We start from the raw sequence: 14760 nt of genomic DNA, 5'->3' as shown, positions 1-14760 counted from the left end.
TTTCTGTCCCCATCTCCTGGACACCCCCAGTCCAGAGCCCTGAGCAAGGACATTCCTCAGAGGTGAACCTTTAGGAACCTTGTGCTCAGGGGTGGTGGGAGCAGCAGGGGAGGAGGGCGCACCCCAAGGGGAGACTGGTGGAGATGCCCCGCCAGTGCGACCGCTGGGGGAGGGGAACAGAGTAAACAGCCACTGCCCTGTCCCCTCTGCGGCCGGCCGTGGCCAGGTACACAGGCCTGTTTGGACAGCTGCCTTGTCTGCCCCTCTGTTTGGGAGATGCTGGCTGATAGATGGGGGTGGGCCGACCGTTAACCCCTCGCTGCCCGCACTGCCGCATGCTCGCTGCCTCCCTCTGTGGGGTACAGTGGAGCCAGGGGGTGGTACCGGCCGCCCCCACCCAGCTTCTCTCTAGGGGAGGCCTGTAGCTCTGAGCCAGGGACAGCGGCTGAAGGACAAATCGAGGAGGGCTCCAGTCTGCCCCCACCACGAGGGAGCCAGGGGCAGTGGCGTGTCTCCCCGTGAGGATCAGGGACAGAAGCTGTCTGTCCAGAGCCTCCTCCTCAGCCCACATCCAGGCCCTTGGGAGCCTCGTCCGCCTACGTTTATTAAAAAGCCAGCTGCCAGGCGTTCTGGGGCTGCCCGTCTTCCCAAACGGCTGCTCAGCCTGGAGTGGGGGAAGGGGGTTCAGGGCCACCAGCAGCAGGCCCCTCTGCGGTGTGAGAGATGGGGCTCGCGCCAACTGCGGGGTGGGCAGCGCTGGGCTCAGACCCAGGCGGCCTGAGCTGGGGGGACCCGGGCCGGATGACGCTGCTCTGGGTGTCTGCACACCTGCTGTCGCTACGTGGGCCCCGCCCACCACCGTGCGTCCCCATCTCAGCCACTGCTCCCCCATCCACCAGGCACCGCAATGGTCCAGGGAGCCACCCTCGGCTCCCCCCACCCACCTCAAAGGCCAGTCCCCTTAACACCCTACGTGGCTCTCAGATGACCCACCCTTTCTCCCAGTCCTGCACCCTGGCCCGCCTGTGCCTCTCACCTGTGGGGCCCCAACAGCGGTCCCCTCAGCTGGCCCCCTACTCCCAAGCTGTGCTCCCCCACCCTTGGTCCCGGCTCTGCAGCCAAAATGATCAAAATGTAAATCGCTTGAGCCCCTCCCCACTTCGAACATTCAGTGGCTTCCCGCGGCTCTTGAGAAGACGAAAACCCTTTAAACGGCCCACAAGGCTGCCTGCAGGACACAGGTTAAACACAGGAGGGTTCGCCCACCCTGTGGCTTGGCGGGCAGCTGAGGGGCTCCAGGCCTGGGGACCGGTCCTGTCGGACCGCTCAGCAGGTGGGAGGGGGCAGAGGGGGGTGCAAAAACAGTTTGTAGAGTAAGTTAGCATGTGAATGAAACAAAAAAAAGGGACAATAACCCCAACCAGTTCTCATTTCAAAAACAATAATAAAAGTCGGGGCGGGGGGATAATGCATACACACGGCTTGTGCACATACTGCGTGCGTTGTGGGGGGAGGCTCGGGCGGAAGACGGTCCGGGTTGCCCGGGGGGTGGGGGTGGGGGGGGGGGACCTGGGTGGCTAGGGATGGGTGGAGGAGACAGAAGCGAACACCTTTGTACCTTTGCATATTAAACCATTACCTAGTGAAAAAGAAATTCGATGACTATTAAAATGCCGGTTGTTTTAACTCCCTGCGCACTGAAGCAGGCTCCTGCCACTCCAGTTCCCTGCTGCTCCACATCGCTCCGCCTCCCCCGCACACCTTCTGCACCTTTTGTTTCTGGTTCATGGCCGTTCCCTCCTTGGGCCTGGGCCCTATTTCCTCTGTTGCGGGGCCTCTTCTGGCTGATCTTCCTCACCTCTCAGTCTAAGCCCAAACCTGTCTCCGGAAAAGTGACCTTTCCCTCATAGCTGCCCACCCCCCCCCCCCCACCACGATCAGGAACAATTGCACCTAACTTTCTATTCACCTGTCTCCCTTCTCCGCATGTAGGTCCGCCTGGGCAAAGCCCACCTCTGGCTTGCTCACTGCGCCCCAGCGCCCAGCTTCGCGCCTGGCACACAATAAGCACCCCGTCAGTGTTTGGGGACTGGGTGAACTAACGGGGGGCAGGGAGAAGACGCCCTGGGAATTCTGAAGAGGGGGCTGTGGCCTGGGGGGTTGGGAGGTGCCCCCCTGAGCCTTGGAGCCCCAGGATTTTGCCGGATTCACAGGTGGGTGGCGCTGCAAGCAGAGGGCGGTGCCAGGCGCAAAGCCCCGGCTGCTGGGTTTCGCGAGCAACCTGTCTGCCAATCCCGGCTCCTCCACGCCCAAGCTGTGTGTCTTGGGCAAGTTACCTTCCCTCTCTGCGCCTCGGTTTGCTCCTCCGCCAAATGGAGGCGTTGGCAGGGACCTCTTGGAGTTGCTTGGGGCGGGGTTGGCGGATCCCACCGGGAAGGTGCGCACACAGTCGGCACAGGATGAGTGCTAGGGGAACTGCGGTGGGCACGGAGAAAGGGTTAAAGCCAGGAGCTTTTTAATTGTCAAATGACTGCGGGCGATTAGCGCTGGCAGCTTCCTCAATAATCGCTCTTCTCTATACCTGCTGGGAGCTTAATTAAAAAACAAAGAGGCTCAATTTAAAGGCCATTACTATGCTAATGTAGCCGGGCGGGCGGTGATTAAGCGGCTCTGGCGGGCGGGCGCGCGGCTGGGGCGGGGCGCGGGGCGATCAGTTACCCACTAAACAGACCGTCGGGTGGCCGTGCGCGGAGGTGCCGGGCGCTGACCACGCCGATCGCCCCTTGCCCGCCCCCAGCCGGTGGGAGCCCGATAGCTGAGACCCAAGGTGATCTCCCAGAGCCTCTTCTTACTGGCTAGCAAAGGGTCGGCTCTGGGTCGGAAAGAAATGCCACCCACACCTCCAGGGACTCCTCCAGAATACCCCCTCCTGCCTCCCACCGCGTTGAGTCTGGCTCCTCTCCTGCCCCTACAGCCCAGGTTAGTTAATCTCAGGCCCCTCCACTGGGGGACGTGCTCTGCCCACAAGCTGTGGCTGTGTCCCTGCAAAGTCAGCCAGGCACTGATAGGCTGATGGCTGGGAACAGGTCTCCGGCTCCCCAACCGCCAGGGCAGTTGCTCCTCTCTTCCGGCCACCTTCCCAAACCCCTGGAAGGCAGGCTGACCGGGGTGGGCTCCTGGTTCTCACAGGTTGACTGACCTTCGTAAGGAGGGGGCTCCTGTTTTCCAGGGTGGTCAGGAGGCATTGGTGAGGCCCTGCTTGTGAGGCTCTGAGCCCAGGGCCGGTCTGGTCCAGTGAGTGTGACATTTAGGAGTGCCTGCCCGGGTGGGGTCAAAACCGTGACAGCAGGAGCGCAGGTGTGGTGGGGAGCGGGGCGGTGGCGGGGGTCCAGATCTCATAAGAGAGGCTGGGCAGTGAGGCCCTGGCTGACTTGGCTAACAAAGTCGGTGTTCTCTCTGGCTGCATTAAGAGGAGTATAGTGTGGAGCACAAAGGAGGAGGTGGCTCTTCTTGCCACCGAAGGGCTGAGTTGCCAGGTGCCGTGCTTTGAGGGCTGTTTGGACAGACTCCGACTTGGGGTCTGAGAGTGAATGAAGAAAGAGCTGCCGGAATCGGGAGGGTTCCAACCAGGACGCGGAGGCGCCAGGTCGCTCTCTTTGAGTCTCCGAAGGGCAAGAAGCAGCACAGTCGGTCTGTAAGGTTTTGACCGCGGGCCTGTTTCCTCCAGTGGCTGCCGGGTAAAGTCTGGGATCGCAGGCTGCAGTCATTTTATTGGTAACATTGAACGCCACCCTCCCTGAGCCTGGGGGAGGTCTTAACTTGGTAACTTAGCCAGTACAAGACGCCACTGACAACAACGGAACTGTCCACGGCTTTGTGTGGCCGGCTGCACACCTTGATCACCCGGGAGATGCACAAACACAAGCACAAACCCGATGACACAGCCAACCTTTCCTGACATTTTTTCCACGGAGAATGATTTACCTCAATTAAAATAATTTTAGTAAAATAAAAATGAAAGTGGAAAAAAGGTGTAAATTATTTAACTGAGCTAGAAAAAAAATTGATCAAAAAAATTAACTTGCCTGGATGGAGTTTGTTCCAGAAAGCACTTGCTAGCCCTGCTCTGGCCCTGCTCAGAAAGCTGTGGTCTGTGTCCAGGGAGTCCAGAATCCTTGGGGTCAGGATGACGGGGCCAGATGTCAGCTGGGTCAGCTGTCACGCTGTCCAGGGGGGCCCTGGATTTCTCCTTCCGCTGCCTCCCTGTCCCCTACAGCCGGAGCACACCGAGGGGCGGTGGCCCTGTGCCTCATCTCCTGGCGCAGCGCTCGGCCGTGGTGGGTGTTTGGTAAATGCTTACGGAACCAACTCATCGTAGAGTGGAAACCTTAAAAGGCAGCTTCTGCTTTTGAAAGGAGGGATCACGGCATAGGATTTGGCACAGAGCCCTTTCTGGGTAGCTCAGTTGGTCAGAGCATCGTTCCGATATGCCAGGGGTGCGGGTTCAATCCCAGGTCAGGGCACATACAAGAACCAACCAACACATGCATGAATAAATGGAACAACAAATCAGTTTCTCTCAAATCAATTTTTAAAACAAAATTAAAAAATGAAAAGATTGGCACAGAGCAAGTGTCTAGGTGTGTGTTGCATAAACAAGGATGGATGGGTGCGTGGTTATGTGGCTGGCCGGCTGGCTGAGAGGATGTATGGATTGGGCGTGTTGGGTAGCTGGGTGAGTGGATGGACGGATGGGTGGATGGACGATGGGTGGATGGATGGATGACTGAGTGGCTATGTGAGTGGATGGGTAGGCGGATGGGTAGATGGAGTGGCTGTGTGCGTGGGTGGGTAGAGAAATGGATGGATGGATGGGTGAGAACAAAAGAACCTGATCTGTCCTCTTTAGCCCAACGTTCGAGGCCCCCAGCTTGACCCTTCTCCTTTCTCTCCTGTGCTCCAAGCTGAGTGACCCACTGTCTCCCTAACCTTGTATATGGTCTCCATTTGCTACATGCCTTTGCTCTTTTTCAACCTCTCCCTCCCAGAACAGTCTCTCTGCTTCCTCCTCTACACAGAGCCCAGACTCGGAAACCAGACACACCTGTTCCCATCTCAGCCTGACCACTTCCCCATTCAATCCTTGGCACTTTTCATGGCCTCCTCCAGGAAGTCTTCCATGATCCCAACCCTGCCTGGATCCCTTCAGGTCCAACCCTGGATCCCTCAGCCCTCCCTGGGCACACAGCTCTGGGCAAGGCCTATTCTGCCCACTCAGGACCCTTGAGGTATGGGGGTTGGGTCCTCATCTTCCACCTGTGTTATCAGCTCCTCACCTCTGTAACCTTGGCATGCCCAGATGCAGGCCAGGTTGTGGGCCCACAGCTCTGAGCCGAGCAAGCAAGAGCAGAGTCATTCCAAGTGGTGGGCACCGGGGAGGAAGTGGAGAGAGGAGAGGGAGGTCTTCAAGCACAGGGAGGTCCAGGAACCAGGCAGCGAGGGGGGAAGAAGGAGCAGGAGCTCCCACGTCCCAGCTTCAGTTCCAGCCCTGGCGCTGAGCGGCTGCTATCCCCTGAAGCATCACTTTCTTCTCTTGTGAAAAGAGGGTGGCAGTGCCTGCCTCTCAGGGGTCTTATGAGGGAGGGGTCCGTGTGCAAATATGGCACAGGGTGTGGCATGTTGGAAACAATGAATCTAAGTAACAGTAGCAGTAACAACGGCTGCTGTATTTGGCAACTGAGAGCTGGTGTCTCAGGGACAATGGTAGAAGACCCCTGGGATCAACTCCGAGGGGTTTGATGGGAATGTGAGAGGAGAAGGCCCCTACTGTGAGCCCAGCACAGGCTCTGGCTCACAGACAGTGTCTGATGAAGGTTAGGCGGATGAATGAATACCTGAATCAGCACAGGAACTGAATTCGCCAAAGGGCAGAAAAAAGAGGAAGCGTGTCAATGCGAGGGTTAATGAAATGGTGCAGGTGGAGCCCTAGCTGGGCCTGGCCAGGAGCTCACAAGCCCTCCCGTGCCTCTTGGCCCAGGTTGTCCTGCAACACTTCCCATCTGGAAGGCGGGGGAAGGACTGTCAGAGGGACGTGATGCTCCACCTTCCACCTCTTCTGGACTATTGATTCTCCCTGATGTCACCAGAGGAGCCCCATATCTCCAAATGGAAAAGAGGCTCCCAGGGCAGAGTCTGGGCACCTCAAGGATCACAGCCCCAAAGGTAGCAAGCCACGTGCCCACAGCAACTCCTTCTGTTGGCTTGTGAGAGTGTGTCTTGTGTGTGCAGTGAGTGTGAGACCAAGTGTCTGTGTGTGTGTGTGTGTCTATCCTGGCAGCTCCTAACAGTGTCTCTGGCTTGGGCCCCTCGGAACTCCAGACCTGTGCGTGCGGCAGCCCCCAGGTGCACCCACGTGGCTGTCAGAAGGCAGCTCAGACGTCACATGTGCGGACTTGCACCCTCTCCGCCCCCACCCCGCCTCGGTGTCCAGGCTTCCGTCCTTCCACGTCCTGTTCCTGTGTTCAGATCCCCGTTTTCAAAAGGCATCCCGGGTCTGACCACTTCTTAGCACCTCGCCTGCTCTCACCTGGTCTGAGCTGACATCTTCTGCCTGGGTGGTTGATAGAACCTCCCAACCCCTATCCCTGCTCCCCCACCACACCCCCACGCCCACAGAGCTGCTGAGGAACCAGGTAAAATGTCAGTCGGATCACGTGCCCCTTTGCTCAGAGCTGTCCATTGAGTCAGAGCCCACATGATCTGTCCCCTCCCGTCGCTTACCTGTGGCCTCTCTGGCCACATGGGCCTCTGGTCCTTTCTCCAACAGGGCAGATCTGCTCAGGCCTCAGGGCCTTTGCACTTGCTGTTTCTTCTGTGGGGAGGGTGAGCCCCATCCCCCCAGATATCTCAGGGAGCCTCCTACTGCCCCTTGTGAAACCTCTCCCACCCCACCAGTCTTCCCTGCTTCGTTTTCCTTCATCTGCATTGTCACCGGCTGTTACACTCTGCGTGCGCCCTGCCCTGTGTATCCGGATGTATCAGTCTGTGGCCTGTGCCCTGCCTGGCCCAACAGGATGGAAGGAAGGGGGAGGTTTGGGAGGGACTGTCCTGCTCTATTCCCCAGCCTCCAGGCAATGCTTGGCACCGTAGTAGGCGCTAAATAAATGTGCGGAATCGCGGAATGTGTGTACCTCGGGGTCCCGGCTGTGCCCGTCCCTCCCTGGTCCTGGCCCCTGCCCCGGCCCCTGACCTCCAACCCCGCCTGGGGGCTCCCGACCGCGCCCTGGCCCGGATCAAAGGGCTGAGGAGCCGGCCGCCCCGCACAGCTGGGTCTGCGCCCCGCAGGAAGCGACGGGGCAGCCCTCCCGGCAGGCCTGGCCCCGGCGCGGCGAGGCTGCGCAGAGGCCCTGCGAGGCCCGCGCGCAGGCAGCTCCGTCCGAGCGCCCGGCCACGCCGCGCATTCCAGCCGCGTGATTGACGCGCGCACCGGGGCCCCCGCCTGCGGCTCCCGCCGCCGCCCGCCTGGCCCGCCGCGCCGCCGCCGCATCAAAGCAGATGTTTGCAGCTGGTTTGAGTTGGATCCCCATCAACAGGCCCCTTTTTGTCTCAAAATAAAAAACAGCTACGCCCGGAATGATAAGGACGCGGCAGGCACGTGGGGGAGATGTCAACGAGTTGGGAGGGAGGAGGCCAGGCAGCTCCCTGGGCCTGTTCTCCCCCATCAGCTTCTACAAGTGACAGGCAGACTCTGGCAGCAGCAGCTGGACCCCCAAAGGTGTCCAGGGCCCTGTCCCCGCAGCTCCTGTGAACTCCAGCCCATCCCTCAACAGGCATCGGCACAGACACCACAGTTCCCGGGAGACAGGATCCTTGGCCAGCGCAATGAGCGGTTGCTGCACAGGGGCCTGTTCCGTGTGCTGTGACCCTTGTCCGGGGGCCCTCACCATCCGTGGGCGAGGCGGGCTTGGCACAGAGTGGTAAACAAGTTAGCATTCCCGCGACCGCCTGGAAGGTGGGCGTTGTGGGCCCCAGCTTTCAGCAAGGAATACGGGTTCGGAAATTGTGCTTGGCTTGCCCCTAGGTGGGACCGCTAGTGAGCGGCAGCGCTGGGATTCACACCCTTCAGACCAGTTCTGCCCCCAGAAGCAGATCAGCTGTGTCACGGCACCTTTTTCAGAGTCCCCAGCTCTCCTCCAGGTAGACCCTCATGCTTTTCTTTCCTTCTCAAGACTTTATTTATTTATATTTAGAAAGGTGGGAAAGGAGGGAGAAAGAGGGAGAGAAACACCCCTGTGAGCGAGAAATACTAATTGGCTGCCTCTCATAATACTCCCTGACCAGGGAACCTGCAACATAGGCATGTGCCCCCATCGGGAATCGAACCTGCCACCCCTGGCTTTGCGGGATGATGCCCACAAATGGAGCCACACCAGTCAGGGCTAGCACGCCTTTGCCTCCCAGCTTGCAGAGCAAACCCATCAGAGCGCTCCCCACATGATACCAGCCCCTGCCCGACGAGCTTCAGCCTGCCTCCTTCCCCAGTCATCCTGTAAGAGCCTGGCTCTCAGCCCGCCTCCATGGGTGTTTGCTGGGTGAATTGCTGGGTGTGGCCAATGGCTACAGAGTGGCTGGGGTTCTAGGAGCCAAGCCTGGTGGTCCCCATGGAGGGAGTGTCCAGAGACTGTGGGACCGGGGCCTGGAGAAGCCCTAACGTAAACCAGACCCAGGGTTTGCATGTTCCCCAGTGTGGCCCAGGTGACGGTCTGACAGAAGCCCACAGCTCACAGGGACAGAAAGACTGACAAGGAGAACACAGACCCAACAAACAGTGTGATCAGGGGCTTCAGACTAAAATTAGAGATGAGGAAGGGTAGGTTCCAGACCCTGTGCCAGACATCATGATGAGAGACGGGGGGGGGGGGGGGGCAGGGTGGAGCACACACCTGCCGAGATGCCCTCCATGCCAGGCACTGGGCTACACTGTCTCACACGGTCTAAAACACCCAGATTCTCAATCGCCAGCTGAGGGAGGCGTCAACACCCCCATTTTATAGAAGGGCGAACTGCGGCTCAAAGCAGGGATGTGAGTGAGCCAAGACCACACACAGTTGGTGCTGGCTATGTGAGAAACAATACCTCTGAGGATGGCGGGGGGCAGGGGGCATTGGTGAGAGCCCTTGAATGAGCAGGGGAAGGAGGGGACACAGGGCAGAGGGTCCGACTGGCCCACCGTGAGTCAGGTGTCCAGGCCTGGCCCAATCACCTGTGGGTAGTGGAGTCGTTTCATACCAGTAGGGCAGCTGGGGCTTTCCCTGTGTAGCTGTCGGAGGAGGGGGTGGGTGCCGCAGGACTCCCAGCCCAGCAAGAGTCGTGTATACAATTTCGTTGATGAAAAGGACACTGGACTCCAGGTTGTATAGTTGTGAAAGGGATGGGGCCAGGAGAGGCCAAGTTCATTTATCTTGCCACCCGGTAGCATTCTTAGACCCACCCCTCCCAGAAGCAGAGTACCTAATATTCTCTTGTCCTACCTGGCTGCTCATTCCGTTTCTCACAAGGTTGTCCATTCATTCAACAAATACTTGCTAACCACCTCCTCCATGCCAGAGTCCAGGAAGGTGAGGGTGGATTAGACCCAGTTCCTGGTTTCTAGGCCAGTGGGGGCTTCAGACACACAAATACCTGGGTCTGTGGCCATCAGGGAGGGCTCCACAGAGGAGATGACACTTACATTAGGGCTTGAAGGATGAAAAAAGGAGTTGAAACAAGAAACAAAGGAAAGGGAGAGAGAAGACAGGCCTTGGAGGCAGATGGGATTGTAAGTGTTAAGGAGGCAGGAAGGAACTTACTGTGGTCCAGGAGCCATGAGAAGCCTGGCCACCCCGGCAGAGGATCTGAGGCTGGGCGCAATGGTGTAGCGTGGCGTGGGCCCCTGAGTGCCACAGTTGGGTGGCTGGACTTATCCTGAAATCATTGGCTTCTCTTGGACTGAGAACCCAGCAAGGGGCTACACATACTGTAAAATTCGGTGATGGGGTGTGGGATGGGCGGTGCAGCCACCAGGGGGCTGGAAGTCCTGGAGAGCTGGTGGCAGGGACCAGGATCCCCACTCATTTAACCCATCTCGTGTGCCCGGCCGTTATCCGCATTGGACAGCGGGGGGCACCGAGGCCGAGGCTCGGAGACCGAAAGGAACTTGTGTGTCAGGTTGCAGCGCTAGGGAGGGGCAGATCCAGGACTCCGGGTCTGGTGCATGCTGTGTGGTCCAAGATCCGCACATGAAGACCCTGGAGGAGATGCTGGAGTCCCCCCAGGATGTTAGCGAACCAATTTTATCAGAGGCAAAAGAATCAGCCAGCTGTGGGCCGCTCTGCAGTTGTCAATGGTTTAAGAGAAGTTAATTGATCAGATTTGTAACCCATGTTCAAATGCTCCAGAAAAAACTGGCTTTAGGGTTTTGTTTATTAGCTCGATGAGTTTAATAAATTGAGCATTAAACAAACACTCAGAGGGGATGGAGATGTGTTACAGCCCGGGACTCTCGGGAAGGGCAACCCTAAAAAGGGACTTTTTGCTCCACAATCACAGATAATCTTGGGTGGGGCGCTGTGTGTGAGGGGAAGATGTTCAGTTTGGTTTAAGAAAAATTCGAACATTCAGCTGCAGCTACTGGGTACCAGGCTTCTGCTGAGTAATGAGAACTCAGGGCGAATCCAGCCCCTGCCCCACGGTGTCCAGAGCCTTGAGGGCAGGCAGACGTGGGTGAGATGGAGCACAGGGCAAGGTGATTGACAAGCAGAGGAACTCTCGGATGCACAGAGCTGGGAGGGAGAATACGGTGATGCTGCTGTGTGACCTTGAACAAGTAACCTGCCTTCTGCACCTTGGTGTGCTCATCTGTAAAGTGGGGAGGGAAACAGAGTCTTCCTTTTGGAAGTTCTGGATTTACTGAGCTGACGCAGGCAGGTGACAACTGAGCTTTATCAGTGCTCAGCACTGCTAATGCCAGGAGGGCTCCACCCGGCTCAGGCCAGACAGAAGCTACAAGGGCCGATCTAGAACCCAGGGTGCTTGTGAAAGCAAAGCGTGGGTGGGACCTGGAAACCCGGTGTCAGGGGGGCTTCCCTCCAGAATCTCAGAGACTCCAATGAGGGGGACTGACAAAGGCCTGTTGGACCCACATGGGACAAGAGAAGGCAGACACACCGCTCTTGCGAAGTGCTCTCGGCACTGTGCCGGCCCTCCCGGCACCCCCGTAGGTAGGCCAGACAGAAGACCACCACTCCCACTTTAGAGATGAAGAAGTTGAGGCTCAGAGATGTTGAATGTCTCGACCAATATCACACAGCGAAAAAATTATGGAGCCAGGGTGGGAACACAGGTTTGCCCGATCCTGTGCCCCACCCCTTCCATGGTCCCACTTACTGACCCCTCCAGGGCACTGCCTCCCCAGGGCAGGTGGCCGGGGCTCTCACCAGACCAGGTTGGGGGTGGGGACTGCCTTCCCTGCTTCACAGGCAGAGCAGGACTGAATTGGTTGGTTCAGTATTCATTCAACAAACACGCATTGCTCTCCTTGGAGTGCTCAGGGCCTTGTGCTCAGTACCAAAGATACGGAGGTGACCAAGGCAGAGGTGGACCTGGAAATATGTAAAGCAGAGTCCCTAGTGCAAGCGCTACAACGCGGAGCGGGGCAGTGGGTGGTGTGAGGATAGGGAACTCGGGGAGGGAGGCACCTACCTGAGACTGGAGAGGAGAAGGGGGCTTCCTGGGAGAACGGATGCCCGAGCCAAGTCCCTCCACATCAGCGGGTGTTTGGGGCAGAGATTGGGAGTAGAGGGAATGGCGATCTAGGCAGCAGGGAAGCGTGAGGAAGGGCCTGGTCCTTTACATGAAAAATGGGGGAGGAGGGCTCTGTGGGTTGCAGCAAGCCCCTGCGCCCATGATGCGACCACAAAGCCGTCCTCTGGATTTGGAGCTTCTGGACTGGGGGAGGGGCAGGGAGGTGGCGGGACACCAAGAGGACAGGCAGCTCCTCCTGGGCACCCCACCGTGCCCTGACCCAGGGCCTGTCCGTCCCTGCCTCCCCACCTCAGTGGGGACTATTGTCCCCATCTTACAGATGAGGAACTGAGACTCTGATCTGCCCAAGGTCACAGAGTCACAGAGCAGGTAAGTGGCTGAGTCAGGATTGAGACCAGGACCTGGGCTCCACATCAGGGGCCTTCACACCAGGCTGCCGTGCCCCTGAGGGGAGGTGGGCTGGGAGACCGCCCATCCTCGCCAGCTCTGCTCCTCTGCGCTCCTAAAGCCTGCCCTGCCCACTGACCATGCCCTCTCTGCTGGCTTTATACTGACAACTTGCTGCGTCCTCACACGGAGAAGCAGGCAGTGTTGCTGAACCCCTTATACAGATCAGTAAGCTGAGGCTGGGGTGGGGAGGAAATGACCTGCCCCATCACCAGCCAGCAGTGGTGGAATCAGGCATTGGGCCAGTGCCACCTCCCTGCGGCTGGGTCTGCCTCTCCACCAATCCCTCCGTGGTGGGAGGGACTGAGGGGGCAAGTAGGGGCTCATAGAGAGGAGGGGACCCCATGGTGCCCTGGCCCCTCCCACACATGCCATTAGTAGCTCTCACCCCTGCACGGTAGACAAAGGCACCCCATACTTGAGAGCGAGTATTTCATGCGTCCCCCCTGATGTTTTATTGGGAGGAGAGATGCTCAGAGACCAAACGGATGGCACATTCCCTTTATAAAGTGCGCGCCGCTTGTTTTATTTCCCGAGTTTTTGCAATCTAGATAACAGATGATGCCCCGAGTGGCTGGCGCTGCCTCTGTAATGGCGGCGCTGAGCCTTTGGAGAAGTATTAATAATAGATTGTGTTGATGAGTTTGGAGAAAGTAGCAATCGACCCCCCGCTGCCAAGGCATTAGCGAGGCTGTTCTGAATGCAGCCTGCACGGTGGCAGTGGCGGCAAATGCAGGTCACCCCCCTGCCGCCCCCTCCCCACCACCTAAGAAGGCCTCCCCGGGGGAGCCACCCAAGGTGTGCTGGCCTCCACCTGAGCCCCTGGCCCAGCTGGCACAGAGATGTGGCCAGTGCCTGTCCACTCGGCTGCCGAGGCCAGCTGCAGACCTTAATGGGGCCCCTAGGACAGAAGGCAGAGGGTGGGGAGGGGACAGAGGGGCAGTGAGGGGGGTGGGACAGAAGCGTCCTCCGTGTCAGAGCAGCGGGTTCTGCAAACCTGGCTCCTTCCCCAGCCCCTTGGCAGAGCCGGGCCGGCCTCTGCCTGAGGCTGCTGTGGACAGTTGGGCAGGTTGTACCCCGAACAAAGGTGTCCAGGCAGAGGGCCAACCTAAAGCCGAAATCCATCTCAGGCTCTTCTCACAAAGTCACCTACTGTGTGGGCTTGGGGTGGGGTGGGGTCTGCTCTGCCTGGCCTGAGCCTCCGCCACCCCAAACCTTCACTCTCCTGCTTCACAAACACTCCCTGAGGCCTCCCTGAGGAGCAGATGGAGTGAGGCCCTGCCTTGTGAAACCACAAAAGACCTGGGAGCTGACAGGGGCTCAGGCTGTCACCCCAACGTGGTCCTCATTCACCGAGTTACATGCTCAGTGTCACTGAATTCTGATGACCGCCCTTTGGGGGGATGTCCTGTTGACACCCTGCTTTATGGTAGAAGGAACTGAGGCCGGAGAAGCTCAGGCCAGCATAGAGGAGGCCACCTTCCCCTGACCGGGCCATCCAAGAAGGCTTCCCAGAGGAGGCAGAGTTGGAGTTGGGCGTCGCAGGATGAGTAGGAGCCTGCTAGGTAGAATAGAGGGAGTGGCAAGGTTGCCGTGGATGCCCCCACTTGGAGTACCCCAGCCCGGGCAGGGGCAGCAGGCAGGCAGGAGGCGGGGAGGCCCTGTCCAGCACGCCTGACCTGCTGCCTGTGGGCGGAGCTGATGGCAGCCCCGGGAAGGGAGGCGGGCCGAGGGCCCCGCACTCAGGGCTGTTCCAGAACCGATTAGTGGAGAATTGCAGCTGTAATCTGTGCCTGCGAGGATGGCGGGCCATAAAGAGGGATGGGATGTGCGCGGCGCTCCCAAGGTGGCGCCCACAGACGTGGCCCGGGGACGCGGGAATGAAAAATGGTTTTAATTCCCTCCCAGCAGCAACAATTTGATTCTTCATAAATTTTTCCATCAAAGTGTTGTTGAGGCTGAGTTCCCACAGAGCAGGGCACGTGACAGGGACGGGCAGCCCGGAGGAGCGGTCAGTAGGTGTGGGCAGAGGAGGGGCCGAGCTGCTTGGACCGCTCTGTGCATGCGGGCTGGTGGCTGGAGCCCCCACCCAGCTCTGTACCGGGGAAGGGACACGGATCCACTGTGTCATGGAGGGACAGGATTAGTTCCAGGCTCTGCGTAGGCTCCCTCGTTTACTATCCATGTGACTCTGAGCAGGTGACTGCACCTCTCAGCACCTCAGTTTCCTAAGCTCTGAAATGGGACTGCTGTTGCTTCCTGTCTCATAGGGAGCGTGCGAGGATTCGATGTGTTTCTGCAGGCGAAGTGCTTAGAACGGCGGCTGGCAGGCCCTACGCGCTCAGTAAATACATCTCTTTCTGGTAGCAAAGCTTAAAACTAAAGAGAGGCTTAAGCAGGTGTGAGCCAAACCCGGGGCCAGAGAGAGGAAGAACAGCTGGTGTGATGCAGCTCTGGAGAAACTGCAGGCTCTTCCGTGGGGCACAGCCCCGGGGGGGGCGGGGGGAGCTG

At 58.6% G+C, this 14760-nt stretch overlaps 1 protein-coding gene across 2 annotated transcripts in view; it reads left to right on the top strand.

The window, feature by feature from the left end:
- LMX1B (LIM homeobox transcription factor 1 beta) overlaps positions 1-14760 on the top strand; it is a 79893-nt gene that overhangs the window by 55276 nt on the left and 9857 nt on the right. The gene's annotated exons all lie outside the window — the stretch shown is intronic.

Source organism: Desmodus rotundus, chromosome 1 (genome assembly GCF_022682495.2).
Source record: "Desmodus rotundus isolate HL8 chromosome 1, HLdesRot8A.1, whole genome shotgun sequence".
In the NCBI taxonomy this organism is placed as follows: domain Eukaryota; kingdom Metazoa; phylum Chordata; class Mammalia; order Chiroptera; family Phyllostomidae; genus Desmodus; species Desmodus rotundus.
Note: the sequence above shows the minus strand (reverse complement) of the source record. Positions and strands in the feature narration are given on the sequence as shown.